The following is a 16,249-nucleotide window of genomic DNA, read 5'->3' as shown; positions in this document are numbered from 1 at the left end:
CATTTTCATATAATTCTATGAATGATCAATATTTTAAAATTCTCTAGTACATCAATTTAACTGGGCAATGCTCCTGCAGATGATGATATGCCTCCCCCATCTCACAGATGGAAACCAGTACAAAGACAGAACCTGAAGTTAATTGCCACTGGCACAAAAAAAGCAATTCTAGGGATCCTTGCTTAGGGATTCAATGAGTAGAACATACTGGTATCTCCCTACAGAGGTGCATTTTGCAGTTGGACTAAAGGTTCGTAGTTTTCTTAACAAAATAATATGAAATCAAACTCTTATCAAATGATTATGTGCATGCTAGTCTATAAGAAAATAGTAGTTTGGCATGGAAAGTTTCAGATGGTGGACCAGAAATATTCAGGAGACTTGGAGGGAACTTTTGGTAGGAAAAATAATACAAGTACTTATTAATGATGTACACTCAATATTTAATCATGCTTTTTGGTATGATTTAAAAATTTTAATTTTAGAAAACTTTATTTAAATCAATGTCTATTTTTGCCAATAGATAAATATAATCAGTCCATTGGATCATTTATAATGCTTGGGAAAAGCTTATGGTGTAAAAGCATATCATTCATACTTGTATTACAGTTCATAAATTCCTGTGGAATGGAAGAATTAAAGCCCTACAAAATATTTTTTTCTAATGTGGAATAATCAAACTATTTACCTATTCAGTACATTGAGATTTGGGTTTAAAGGAGACTACACTGGATCTTTATTCCATTATGTGCATACTTTAACCACGAAAAACATTTAGAAAATCACCAGTCTTTTTATACTTTATATCAGATAACTTGAATAAGTAAAGGTACCTCCTCTCCTGCCTAATTAAAATACCCAGGTCTTCTTGATTTTTAACCTATGCTGTGATATCTCAATTGTTCATTAAGCATCTATTCGACAAATATTTGAGCACTCATTATGTAGCAGGCTCTATTTCAAACTCCAGGATATAATAGTAAACACTGCCAACATGGTTTTCAGTAAAAACATAAGAAGTTTCATTGTGACCTACTCCCTTCCTTCTTGTGAATGAACTAATAGGGGATAAATAGAGCTTCTTAAGAATATTCTCTATGGTTGGGACACTGACATAAAGATGCATAGATGAATAAAATATAGTTACATGGAATGTTCTGTGTGCTTGGTCTTATGACTATATTTGTTGCATATGGTGCAGAAAACTAAATAACAACAATTTTTCCTTCCCTATCTCTAAAAAGAGACCTTCTTAAGCTACTGTTTTAACCACAGTTAATAAACTATAAATTTGATTAAATGTTTTAGTTGTTTAAAATACATGTGATCTAAAGTCCATTTTCTACATGAAATACCAAGGTATCAATTTGGGTGCTTTCAACCTAAACTAAATGAATCAATACAAGAATTTGTTGGCTCAGGTAACTGACAACTCCAGTGTTAGCACCTGCAGACACAGCTGGATCAAACTGCATGGTCTCCTTAACTTTCTCTGCTCTTTATTTGGTTATTGAGTGTGAGCCAGGCTGGCTTTCCTTGTGATTGTGAGAGGGCCTTCAGGAACACAGCTCCATGCTTCTTTATCCTTACAAACAGGAGATGGGAACTGGGGACGGAGGAGAAATAATAGAAAAATCAGTTTGCACCAATGTTGAGCAAAGGAATGTAGGTTTTGTGACTCCTGAGGAAAAATACATATTCTTATAACACTTCCTCTTTAACTGAATAAAGGGTAATATTAAATAGAACATTGACATTTTTAGAGACAATGCCACGTTAATATCTTCCCAGTAAAAATGTGGAGACAACGCTGAGTCTTTCCTTCTGAACTCAGTGTTAATGGGCATCACTTAAATTTATTCACCCACATGTGGCTTCTGGAAAACAAGGTGCTCCTCAGTACACAAAATTCGACAAAGATCTGAGGATGTTAAGTCTTTCTGTATTCTGGGAAATTCTTAGGCATATTGAAGTATCCCTGAAAGCTTAAGATTTAGTTAATTGAGATGACTAAATTTAGTCAGACTTATTCATTTATCTAATATTAAATGGAATCACTCAAACATTCATGTATTGGAATTTTTCTAAGACAGATATTGCCAATTTTTAGTTATAATTTCCTTCACCTAGGCTTGGATGAAAAGTGTCTGAGGACTAACATCTTCAATGGTAGCCATGATATCACAGAAAGGAGAGGTTTGCTAAGTAATTGATTTATACCACAAGACTTAAGAAATCTCCACAGTATTTTTCTCCCTAACCTAAATGTCAGGGCAGGTAAGCCAAGGAAATTTGAACAAATACCACAATTTGATTTCAACTTCATTATTTGAATTTCAATAATTTGAAGAATAAAAATATTTTCTAGTATACAGGGTGGTAAATATCAGAGTAAAAGAATAAGTGAACAATAAAGTTCACTATTGACTAAAATATGTTTTGATAATGTTCAGAAACGTATTGTTGTGGTTATACTGGCATTGAAGGCTATATGCCCTTCAAAACAGAAACATGTATTAAGTGGATAAAATAATGTATCTGTGAAGGAGTAGAAGACCACAGGAAGTTATGGAATCTAATTTAGGAATATTTGTGCTTTTTATGTGAAATTTCATTAAGTTAACTTGAACACAATTACAAGCTTACATACCTAAAACTAGATATCATTCTAAAACAATTAAGATAAAAATGAGATGTCAAGTAGTCAAAAATCAACAGAATAGACAAAAATACAAAAAAAGAAAAAATTAAAGGAAAGACGTCTACACTGAAAGCTTATAGAAATGCTCTTTGAAAATATGTTTCTTTATAACTTGGGACATATTTAAGGGTTTCTAATTTGGGGCTGCAGAAGTGGTGTGATTTCCATGTTTTATGATTTATTTCTCCTCAAATTTTTCCTTGCTGCAGTCTCCTTTCCTTTAACCTATTGTGATTACACAATTTTCCCTGAGGAGATGTCGAAAATGAGAGGAAAAACAGGCCTAGCAATAATCTTGGATGATGTCCAGAAAAATGTTTTTAGTCTTTGGAATACGTGGAGGATGCTGCTCTAGGCCTTATAAATACACTCAGGAACATGAACCATGTTCTGAAGAATTCACTCTGAACATGACACCACTATGTGGTTAACAAAAGGAGTATTGTGCAATAAACTGAAACAGACTCAGGTAGCAGCAGGCTGTAGAATTTGTAAATTCTTTACCCATGAGCTGGGCCATTGTGGAGTAGGATAGTTTGCTTACCTAAGTACACAACTGAGAGACCTTGGGCATCAAAAGGAAAAACAAAAAAAGGCCTAAACAACAACAAAATGAAACATGTCCTAGAAGTCTCCAAGGATCTGTGTGCTGAGTAGAACAAAAATAGCAGGACTGGCGGGGTTGTTTGGGGGGCGCGTTCCATAGCAATTAACATTCCATACCTACCATTATTTGCTTAAAGCACAACCCTAGAACAAAAGAGAAAAGTGATACTCAGAAATCTGAAAGAGGTTGATCTCAGTAATCATGTTTGTAATTCTTGATTGCTTGTTAGAGAAAAATGACCATGATAGACACTTGCATAAAGAAGGGATTTATGACACTTAAACCTACCTAGTTAAGTCAGAAGAAAAAGATTCTTTCTACAGAATCACAAGTTAAAGTACTTTATGAAGTCCATTGTCATTGCTACAAAATGTGAAGCACTCTTTAATGCCACAGTTAAAGTACCAGTGCTAAAATGAAGTTTAACAGGTAAGTCAAATCTTTCTATTACTTTAAATTTAAGTGTGGAGATTCGTAAATGAAGGTTTTACTCTCAACTGTTAAATTTATAATTTCTTTCATTTAAGCAGATACCCAGCTATTACAAAATGTCTTAGAAATTCAAAAGCATTCTACAAAACACAGGACAGTTGAAGGATTTCAATAGTTCAGAATATTTTGAATTTCTAAAATATGTTTTATGTATTATAGAACCGGAGTCTGCCACTTTTTATTCTGTGTCCTGTTCTCTAGAACATAGTCATGGAAATAGGATGTAAACAAAGCAATTTAAATAATTATAATATTTCTGGGAAAACATTTATTTATGGAAGTTTTGTCACATATGAACAATATACAAAACACACATTTATGTATTTTTTTACAAAGTGTTATATGAGACTTCAAAACTGAAAAATACATTTAGCATAAAATATTCCCACTTTTAATCCTATGGATTCTAGAAACTATTAAGAATACATTTTGAGTTATTCCAAGGGGTTCATTTAAGAATTGGTGTTCCACTTGGGAGGCTGAGGTGAGACAATAGACTAGGCCCAGGAGTTGGAGGTTGCTGTGAGCTGTGATGTCACAGCACTCTACCCAGGGTGATAAAGTGAGACTCTGTCTCTACAAAAAAAAAAAAAAAAAGAATTGGTGTTCCAGACCAAACCAGCTGGTTTCTTGAAAGAAAAAATTCTGGCTGGTCCAAGAGCTAAGTCTTCCCTTAAGCTCAGTGAGAACCAAGCAAGATAATGATATTTTGATTTCACAGTAATGTCCAGTGGGCTGTTTCTATATTCTTTTAATACTTCCAACAGAAGCTGCTCTGTCGCTCAACTGCAGAATTTGTGCCAAATGGTTCTTCAAAGTGTAGGGATCACATTGCTCCATAGAAAACACAAAACAAAAATAGAAAAATTAAAAGCTTCCTATGTGTTTTTTAAAATATATTCTTATATAACATGCTTCTTAGAATCTTTCTTTCTCTTCAACTTTAGGAAGTATTCTAATTAGATGTGACTCAGTGTCCCTGGAGAAAGTATGTGTGTACACACGCATCTGTATATCTATTTAAGTCTTTCTGCTCAAATGGTGTGTCTTTAAACTTAACAGCTGGTCAAATGGTACAGATGTCAATATAATTAAGCTGTGAAAGACGTTTTAGTGTGGTTTGGTGTGTTTATGAAATGGACCAAAATCATTTAAAATTTCATAATCATCTGATTTCTTTATATATATTGTTCTGTTTAATGTATGCATATACAAATATGGATCATACTGTACAACTTTTTTATTAGCATTTTATCAAAACAAGGATAAACAGCATTATAAATCACATCATGACCAAGGCAAGAACTAACGGAAGTGTAAATTGATTTCTGTTCTAACCCTACTTAAGATTATTTCAACTCATTTTTGAGGATCTCAGGGACTGTCTCTTAAAAGTATATATCAGCACTAAAATCTGTTATACCCTAAGTTACAATGAATTTTCTGTCTTTTTGCCCTATAATATTAAAAATTAATTAATGGACTATTTTCTTCAGCCTTTTTTTAACTTAGCCTTTTTTTTTTCACTTGGTACTAATCCACTAAATGCTTCTTTTGGCTATCAATAATTGTTTTTTTCCTCTGCTATTTCATCACACCATGCTTTAAGGTCTGTTATTCTTCTACTGGATATTTCTGTTTGATTCCTTAACAAGTTGTATTCATACAGCATATGGAAATTACCTGATAAACTGTACTGAGAAAAGCATTTCTTTATATTTCTTAACATCATTTAAATCCCGGGGCTTTTTTCCTCCGAGTATTACTTTTGCAAACTGTTCAAGTGACAATTAGGTCTGCCAACATCTTTAGATGGTCTATGGAATGTATGTGTTGATCTGGCTGTGCGCACAGGAGAGCTATCCACATACGCAGAAGTGCTCTGTCTTTAATCTCTCTTTTACACAAAGCTCCCATCCTGGTCTCTATAAACAGAAGTATTATCTTACGTTTTGAATGTAGTATGTTTGCTTTTGGGCCGTTGGATTCTTTCAGGTTATGTGCTTTAAGTCTAAATTGTAATTATCCTGATATTCTACATTTTATCTTTAATAAATGTCCTTGAAACTTTTTTAAAGGTGACAATAGAAATCTCTATTGTAGTATCTCAACACTTTCCTGACATTGCATTATACTTGTGTCTTTGCAATTTCACATTCTCTTTTTAAATTGTATAGATGTATATTTATGTTTATTCCTGCACAAGAAGCCCTTGCTAATCGCACATAGCAGGTAGAACAAGCTATTTCTTTAATACTTCAATAAATGAAAGAGCTAGCAACTAAAATATGTACTTTCTTACATTCTGTATACACTGATATATACACATACACTTATAAAAGTACATAAATGCATATATGAACAAATATCCATGATTAGTATTGCCCAAAGGTTGCCTTAGTTTTACATGTTTAACTAATGTTATGAGATAGTTGTCATGTCAGTTGAATGAAATTTTGTTTTATATAATCTAAACATCCCTTAATTTCTACCTACAGAATATCTTCATTGTTTGGTTTACATATAACTTGTTCTACATGTAATAGCAGGTCATTTAAAATTTATTCCATTTGTACAAACATTTTGAAAAGAATATGTAAAATAAGGTTTTGATGAAGCATGTATTTACCCTTGCCCCATCCCAGCCCCAGAAAGAGTACAGGCTCTTCAGGCAAAGTGCTTGAGTTGTAATCCTTGTTCTAGCAGGTACTAGCTAGCTTCCTTGTGCTAGCTAGACATCTAAAGAGTCTAGTCTGGGGGCAGGATTTGGCTATGAGGTAACAATACACGTGAAATACTTAACCTAACACCTGACGGCTAGGAAAGCCCCAGTATGTGTTAACTCTGTTATTATTTCATCATCAACTTCATCATTTATGGGTTTTGGCTTGCTTGTAAGATCTAGAATTACAATGGAAGTTATACTGAAATGCTTTTCCTTTGCTGAACTGTAAAAGAGATCACTTAAATGTTATGTACTCCGGCAAACTACCAATACCATAGATATAAATAAATATGAGTATGTGTTTGTGAGCATGTGTGTATATATATATATGCGTGTGTGTACATAATAATCTATACATTTTTAAATCTATCTGATTGGACATTCAGCCTGAAGGTGTAGGTAGACTCTATATGCTTATCCTCTTTAACAAGAAAAGGCAAAGGGCATCAGGAAGAGAATGACTATGTCTTGCCTAATTCACAAATCCTATTGTTAAGAAATCTGTGGTCAGAATTAGGATATCTGGTCACCCTCATAGAACTCTGGTAATGCTTGGGTCATTTGCTTCTCAAATATGTTGCAATATTTGTGTTTCTCAACTTACTCTTCTTTTATTTCATGTTAGATTCCATGAATCAACTTACCTGAAAATACTGTTTAAAGGGTTTTGAAAACCCTGAAAACGCCAAAAAAATCATTTATTATTAATATTTTTCACATTCTCAAAGTAGAGAGAGCCTGTTGAAGCATGACACTGTCTTGAAATATCATGGGAGAAAAATAAAAAATTCTTAAATATAATAAAAATAATCAAATTAAAAAAAAATTATCAAATGTCAGAGATTATATTCTTCCTAATTAATAAGGAAAGAACAAAACCACTCATGGGGGAAACATAAATGCTATTGTTACAAAAGTTTTAAAATAAAAATGGCTAATATGCTTTATAAAATCAGCTAAGGTTCAGTCAATTTAATAAGCAACCCAGATAAGCTTGTCCGAAATTGAAACTTTAGCATATACTGGTATATAAGGCATTCCCAAGTTGTATACAAGCGTGAATAGAAATTTTGGAAAATTCTCCCTAGCAAAGAAAAAGTACACACTTTTGTTTCAGAAATTTCTCTTTCCACTTTTTACTGGTGTCTTAGCACAGGTATCTAAATCTTTGTGTACAAAATATTTTGCAGTGTTTTTGTAAGAACAAAGAACTAAAAAAATCCATTAAATACAAGACTGGTCATTAAAAAGGTAACACATTACTATGGAATATTTCACAATAGTGAACAAGGGTTATTTCTATTCATGATATGGGAATACCTTCAAGCCACCTGGGAAAGGCAAGTTGCACCAAATACGATTCACTGTATTAATATGCCATATCATCTATGTATGTACAGTATAAGGTGAAAATTATAAAGTTGCTAGGGTGAGATTAGAATACACCTAATGTCGGTGACTTGTAAAGAATAGCATAGGTGGATGAAAGAGACTTCCATTTCATAACTTTCTATAATTTTCAATATTGTTAATTGCCCATATTTAATAAATTCCCTACATTTTGCTTAATAGCCAATGATAATTATAGCAATTATTAAACTAAAACTATTCATAAGTCTCTTTGCTAAATCCTTCATATTACTATTCTTAATCTTTACAACAATTCTGTGAGGAAGATCTTTTCACTGTGGCCCAGGGTTGAAGTAGTAAGCAACAAGTCATGTGCTTAGGAAGTGATGAATTCCAAATTCAAACTTGGGACCATTCGCTTTCTTCGCTTATGTTCTTAATCCCAATCGATCATTACTTACCCATAGTATGAACGAGGAGTGTAATAGTCTCCCCTTTCTGCTCATTCTCACTACTTTTAAAATATTACGATTATAATAGTCTTCATCTGTGTCCATTTATTCTGCTGCCTATCAGTTATGAGCCTGCTCTGTGGTATGAGAGTTCAGCGGTAAACCATCTTAGCAGGTGCAAAGACAGGACAAAAACAGTTGATTGCAGTTTTTTGTCCTATGGTGATAAGCACCTGTGGAAAACTAAGCCTAAAAAGTAGGGTGGGAAGGAGGCTGGAGGAAGTGGGTGATGAGATAGAAAGTATTGTTTGAAGGTCTGCTTTTTGCCAGGCCTCTGTCAAGTGTTGTACACTGTTCACCTCATTTAGTTCTTATCACTCTTTTCTTAGTTTTCTCCTTTTTTTTTTTATTACAAAAAGAGCAATGGATGTATTAATGACCTTGATTGTATTGTGGCAATCATTTCACAATGTATGTACATATCAAAATATGTGCATCATGAATTTTTATTTGTTGATTTATATTTCCATAAAGCTAGGGGGAAAAAAAGAATGGTTATTTAACATCTAATCCCAAGTCAATGTAACTAGTATCTGGTACTGTCAGGGTTCAATTTTATGCCTGTCTGATTTTTAAACTTATATGTTATCTTAGAAAAAAAAGAATTCCAAATAACTGTGCCTAAGCTGACTTAATTATAGTGAAAATTTTCTCCTGTCATCTAACACATTTATATACTGCTCTGGTGAATTTATATAAGACAAAGTGTACTCTCATATAAAATTCCTTCAAAATATAGTGGATGCATACACTCTTAAAAATGAAAACCTCAACATTCTTTACTCTAAAATGGGTACAGCAGTTTGCTGCTTTATTGTTCAAGGTGTATCTTTTCCTTAAAAGCCCCGGTTGCAGATTTGACTCAGCTGTTTGCCTTAACAGCTGCCTCTGGGAATGTAAATTTGACTCTTTGCACTGTTCATAGGACTCTGACATTTTCTCTTCAGTGACAGAAGATTTGGAGGGCATTAACCTACTGATTAAATGATTCAAATAAGTTCAGTGTCAACTTAGGCATCTGTTTTATCTGTGTCTTTTCTGAAATAGCTCTAATAGTGTTCATATTTTCATTATAAATGTAATTAATTTAACTAATCTTTCAGTATGTTTAAAATATGCTGTTTAAAATAGATCTTATCAGAACTGTTGTGTTGGTAAGCTATTTCTGAATTGTCATATTGGTGTGTGTGTGTGTGTATGACAATTAGGGTTGAGAAGAAAAATACATGAAAGTGGCTTAAAAACAAAATAGATGCCTACAAAATAGTTATTAATCAAAACATATACTAGCCTTTGTATTACCATTTTTAATCATAAAACCAAGACAAAAGTTCCCAGTTATTTGAAGGAATTACCTTTTTAAGCTTCCTGCCTTTTCTGTAAGTTATTCTTTTAAATGAAAATCATAATAAGATTGCACAAGACCATTACCACTTCATCCTAATTAAGTGCTCTAAAAGTTGAAAAAAAAAATCCTAAAATGCTTAACATATTTTATGACAGAAATCAATGTTGGAGGAGAGGAGAGTGTTTAGGGTTGTTTTCCAATTGTTTTGAACTGCCTGCAAATGAAAGGATTCATTCTACCCTTCTCATTCTCAGAAAAGACAGCAGGAGCAATCTAATGAAAAGGACTAGTTTAAATATGATCTAATGGACTAAATATATTTCTGCCTGTTCTTCTTAGCTTGTTTTATTTTAGGGTGATCGAAGGCATTTATCCAGCTATCCTATTGTATATGTGCCTGTTTAATCTTCTGAAGGTTTTTTCCTGTAAGCTTTTGAGAATGTCTTTTTAAATGGGGTCTTCATATTGTAGGTCCTTAATTTCACTGAAATGTAAGGTGTCCCTATTTTGATTCGATAGGAAAATAATGCCCCTTTAAAAAGTGAGTTAGGTGTATACTTTTTTACATTAAAAGGTCATCCTCATTTGTAATTCTATTTAAATGTGATTTAATTGTCAAGATTTAGCTGACCAAGTTTGAGAGATTTGTTTTTTGAAGGACTGTGCTGCATTTGTGAAACATCTGTCAACATAACAAATGATAAAGAGTTAAGAATTTCCAACTAAAGCAATAGGTTATTTCCTTTTTTAAAAGTCTGTTTGTCATCCTTACTGATTGACAGTTTACATTTGTTTTTAAACTTATTAGTTTCAAAGTACTACAGATTTATGCTGTATAGAAAAGTAAATTTTATTTAGATACTTTGTGCAAGCTTAGTCATGACGGAGAAGTGAGAATATGATTATACTCCCCAATTTTCCCTTCCCACTTGGAATAATTAATGCTTGTGTACTAAAGCAGAATATATTAGGGCCACTTAGAAAGTCAGTTCCTTTTCTGGCCTCGGGCTCACTTGAATGGGAAAATGGCCAAAAAAAAGATACTGCTGAACGTCTCAGATATGGGTAATGGGTCTTCACCAGACCACAAAAATAGACCCTGTGAGTAAAGCAAATGGTCAGCTGTGTGTGGCTTTCTTTTCTTTCCTTTCCTTTTTTTTTTTTTTTTTTTCAGTTCCTCTGGCAAGGAACCATGCACTGGGATGTGACGTAGGGATTTTTTTTTTTTTTAATGTTAAGCATATTTAAACTCTCACACACTTATGCAATGAAGATTTCAGTGTAGGATTTTCCTGCCAAATACCACTTGGTCATTTGGTTTTATTAAGAATTTTCTGATCAAATGTTGGAGAATTTGATTGAAAAATACTTTTTAGCCTTCTTAAAGGTAAGTCATAGGATTGTTCTTTAAATACAAATGGTGAAGGGATTGTCCACCTCCTAAATAGTAGGAGATGACACTGCTGTGTAAATACTCCTAAGAAGTTATATGACTAGGACAAGAAGTACTTGTGATATTCTTAAAGTCACTTGAGTTTATTTAAAAAAAAAATCATGTTTGTGTTGTTTCCAAGTTATTCTTCCCATTATGTCTATAGAATATTAAAACCATGTCCAATGGCCAATGACATTTCACTTCTTGATATTTAATGTCTTATTTTTATCTGTAAAGATTTATTTTATTATTTAAATGATTTACGATCTAGTTTGAATTATGGACTTTTTCATCTTATATTAAGCTATTTATACATGAAGTTTAACTTATGATAAGGATAACTATTAATGAAGATTAATGAGACTGGTTGTTATAAAGGACTTGCCACTCAGGTTAACATGCCTTCTCATATGCTATTGTTAACTACTTATTATTTCATAGGTAATTATCTTGTTTTATTTTCAATCTGAATTATACAATTTTGGGTCAGCCTGACTTTCTCTGCATGGTTAAATACAATGTGTACTTTGGATATGTGCTTATTAAGCATTTTTCTTTAATGAACAAAATTATTGTAATTGTTAATGGAAATGTTAAAGTATGTTTTAAATAGTAATCTGAAATTTAATTAGTGTGAATTGACAGAGTAAAAATCAACTCAAGTTAATGTTTTTGTCAATTCAGGAAGCTTATTACAAATGTTACTGATTTACTGTCTTATATAATACCAAGTTTATGTAAAAGATAAAACATTCTGAAGAAATTATCTAAAAGGTTCTATTGACTTATATAAAATAAATTCATAAATAACTGTATATGGCATAAATTCTCTATAGTAAATCTCATTTTCTAGAATTACCAAGTAGTATATTGAAAGATTGACATGCACTTTAAAGTCCTTTCCTGTGTGGTTGTAAGTTAGTAATGTCTTTTGAGGTTAACAAAACATTGCTTTAAATATTGGTTCACAAGGAAACCATAATAAAATATTAAAGTAATAGGATTACAGGTATGAATCACTGTGCCCAACCTGTGTATTCAGTATATATTCAATATAATTAAGTTGTATTTCAAGAACATCAAAATTCTGATAACTCAAGTTAAAATAAACAATGTATATTTATCAGATAAAGCATGTTATTGATCATAGGCAATCACAATTAATATTTTGATGTGTTAGTGTGGTATGTGTAATAAGAGGCATTGTTTTTTCTACCAGCTTAGAATAGGCAAACATAGAAAACAACATATATGTATGTTTCAATATTAATACAATGGCATGTACTGGTTGTAAAAAAAATTGTTATGTAGTGTAGTGTTCCTTTGGAGTTTATAAGAGAATACAAATGTAAAAAATCTTTTAATTTACCTGAATCATTATTAAGCCAGAATAGTAAACCAGATAGAGAACCATCAGACAACAGTTTAGCCTGGAAGAAGTATAATTATAATTAGAGAGGTATTTGCACAGAATGTACTGAATATTTTAGAAGTTACCTTGGAAGTTAAAGGTGTTGTCCTTATTTTTATAAATTTTTTTCTGCCCATGTTGGAGCACATTTGAATCTGCATGTGGTATGAGTATGTGTTTCCTGAAGGAAGTAATTCTATGACTATTTTATGATTTAATCAAAAGATCTTTCAGTTCATTGGCCCAAGATGTGGCTAAAACTTTCAATTCTTCTAACTAGTAGCTGTTTTCCATTTTCATGATATTTCAATTATATGTATATATATGTATCAGATTTTATTATAATCTAAGTATTTTGAAAATCATTTATTTTTTATAAGAGATACCTGTTCATCGGGTTTTTAAAAAAATAATACTTGGCCATTATAAAATAACATCTTACAATTATGGATGTTTATCATAACATTTTATGATAGTATTACAAAATAACATTTTGCATGATAGAAATTTTCACACATTATTTAATTTTATTTACTAATTGCAGCTTTATTTTATATATGATGAACTAATTTTAGTTGAAATTCAATCACAAACTTAATACTCAGACCCAGAATTGAATCAACATCTCCTGACTTCAAAGTCCAGAATCTTTTTTTTTTTTTTTTTTAAATAGAGACAGTCTCACTTTGTTGCCTTCAGTAATGGCATCACAGCTCACAGCAACCTCCAGCTCTTGAGCTTAGGCGGTTCTCTTGCCTCAGCCTCATGAGTAGCTGGGACTACAGGTGCCCACCACACACCCGGCTATTTTTTTTTGTTGTTGTTGTGGTTGTTGCAGTTTAGCTAGGGCCAGGTTCAAACCCACCACCTTCAGTATATGGGGCCGGTGCCCTACTCACTTAGCCACAGGCGCCACCTCCAAACCCAGAATCTTAACCATTGCAAGCCTCATAATGTTTTTCTGTTTATGGCAAAATTTGGGGTATGCGAAAAATAGATAACAGCATTTCTGCCAAAGGTTCAAGATTAAGAATGGTTCTATATAACTTTCTTTAAGTCAATAAAATTCAAAGAGAATTATATCCAACTTGTAGTAATGCCTGGCTCATAAATCTCTAAAAGATGTGTTTATGTCTAGAAGGATCTTGAGTGTGTAAGATACAATACCCAATGTATTTACTGTACTAAATTTCTGAGACTACAATCAAAGCAAGTTTTAACTGTAAGAAGTATACTTTAGTAAAGTATGTTATTTTATATAATATATATAACAGTTTTATATTTTTACCTTCATATATTCCGATGGGATGTAAATGCTCATGTGATAATGTAAACAAGAGGTTTATGATCTCCTAATTCAGTGATTAAGAATGGCGGGTTCAAACCCAGCCCCGGCTAAACTGCAACAAAAAAATAGCCGGGCGTTGTGGCGGGCGCCTGTAGTCCCAGCTGCTCGGGAGGCTGAGGCAGGAGACTCGCCTAAGCCCAAGAGTTGGAGGTTGCTGTGAGCTGTGTGATGCCACGGCGCTCTACTGAGGGCAATAAAGTAAAACTCTGTATCTACAAAAAAAAAAAAAAAATTCTCTGCAGAATGTTTGTGTTCCTTGGCAATGACTCAGAGCCCCAATGAGGTGTGATTGGAAGAGGAAAGAGAGGATTCCTGCCTTTTCCTTTTTAAATTTTTAATTCATTGTTAGTTTTTTAGAAATGGGGGTCTCTGTTGCTGAGGCTGATCTCCAACTTCTGGCCATAGTGATCCTCCCACCTCACCCTCCCAAAATGCTGGGGTTACAGATGGGAGCCAACATGCCTCATTATACTTACCACTCCCCTTTTCGTTAGCTGTCTTTATATATTGGTAACATGTGTAAATTTTAACTTGAATAGAGAATTCTATCTCCAAACAGAAGTTTATGAAGACTGACATAGTAACCTGTTTCCCTATGATAAAACATAATAATATAAATGACTGATTTGCACCCTTTTCTACTACTTTGGATTTGAATCTATGTCTGACTCGTGTCTAGAGAACCATGGCTCTGTAAACACACATGGTATTTGTGTAGGGTAAGAATGTGCAAAGAATTTACTTAATCTTGAAAGCTAACTTCTATACTCATATTTAACCCACAATTGGTCATTATTTGGAGTTATTAGTCTCTCTAACAACTCCAAAAACTGCTTTAAGGGCAGATGCTGTGTTGTTTACTGAGGAAGGCTTTGTGTATTCAGTGAACGACAATGAAAACCAGAATTATGTAATTTTCTATCCTAAGGAAAAGTAGGAAGAGGGCTTATAGGTACAGTAGAAAATAATAGATGTTTACTACTCAGGTCTGACATTCAATTATGGTACAAGTAATGTGTAAATCCAAAACTTTCCCAAATGTTATAGTTCACTACCCAGCAACTGTTACGTCTGGGTTAAGCCTTTTCTGGATAGAGTTTCCCAGGAAACACAGCTTTATCTATACATGGGAATAATTATAGATTCTCTGGGGACTTGCTTTAATGTTCTGTTTTATTTACTGGTGAGGCTTCTCATAGCCCAGCCTTCAGCAGGCTTTATAATAAAAATGAAAAATAAAAAAATTTAAAAAGCTACATGTCTGTTTTTACCAGGTTCTCAGTACAGTGGAAGGGTATTTTGTCTGAAAGGTCATTATAGAAATACTCAGTTAATTTGACAAGCCCCTCTCCTACAAATGAAAGTTCTATTGTTTCTCCTTCTTTAAAAGACAGCCCAGAGGAATAGGATCCACTCATGATTTCTACCAAAGGAATATACTAATAATAGATAAATTGGATATAAGAGACCTGATTTAGCTTTAGAATCAAGAAAAGTATGTAATTAGTGGCACCTAAAACATGCCTTTTTATTTTCCCTTTCTTATTTATACAAGTCTCAATAAATAGTTTTCCCTTCTGTATTATTTTTGGCTTTCTAAATTTAAGTACTTCAACAGAAATTAAATTATTACAGATACAGTATTGAAGTCTTAGGTATTTTCTCATAAAGGAAAATAACAATGTGTAAAAAATAAAATTTAACTCAAAATTAGCTAATGAAATTAATTACCAAATATAATATATTAAGAAAAACAGATTCCTATATTAAGACAACCAAGGAGGCAAGACCTAAGTTCTCATGCTCTAAAGGACTAAATATGCTGGAAGGGTGGAGACACTTTCCTTCTGCAGATAATTATGGGCAGAGAAACTATTGAATAGAATGTGCCAGGTAACTTGAACTTTTCCCTGATGTACTCAGTTCATGTTGCACGTAGTATGTTTGGCTCTCTTTGCCTCAGGTGAATAACACAAACTATAATATCATAGTATGCAGCATAATGATAAATCATAATTATAATAAAATACTTCATTATTCATGGCGGCAAAAGCTCACTCATAATAAATGAATCAAATAGCTTGCCTATTCTTAGGGGAAAAAGTAGAAACATACCTCAAGGTAATAAGAGTGAATCAGTCATGTGAAAAAGTCTGTTTCTCCCTCTCTCTCTCTTAAAATGTCAGTGCAAAAATGAAATGATATTAGACGAATACTTGTATCTTTGTCTGTGTGTCATCCAGACCAACGTTAGACTAATAACTGTCTAACCACATCATTTGACAGAACAAATTACTCGATGCTTCTGTTTTCTAATGAA

General features: G+C 32.9%; 1 protein-coding gene across 8 annotated transcripts in view; it reads left to right on the top strand.

Annotated features, from left to right (window-relative positions):
* Positions 1-16,249, top strand: part of CD36 (CD36 molecule) — a 73,909-nt gene that overhangs the window by 24,095 nt on the left and 33,565 nt on the right. The window contains exon 1 of one of the 8 annotated variants that reach the window (XM_053609053.1): positions 10,985-11,126. The exons of 3 other annotated variants lie outside the window; for them this stretch is intronic. The gene's annotated coding sequence lies outside the window, so the exon portion shown is untranslated. Of the gene's footprint in view, positions 1-10,984; positions 11,127-16,249 lie in introns of those variants that run through there. 4 more of the 8 variants (XM_053609058.1, XM_053609054.1, XM_053609060.1 and 1 more) reach the window with 4 other exon arrangements.

Source organism: Nycticebus coucang, chromosome 11, assembly GCF_027406575.1.
Source record: "Nycticebus coucang isolate mNycCou1 chromosome 11, mNycCou1.pri, whole genome shotgun sequence".
In the NCBI taxonomy this organism is placed as follows: domain Eukaryota; kingdom Metazoa; phylum Chordata; class Mammalia; order Primates; family Lorisidae; genus Nycticebus; species Nycticebus coucang.
Note: the sequence above shows the minus strand (reverse complement) of the source record. Positions and strands in the feature narration are given on the sequence as shown.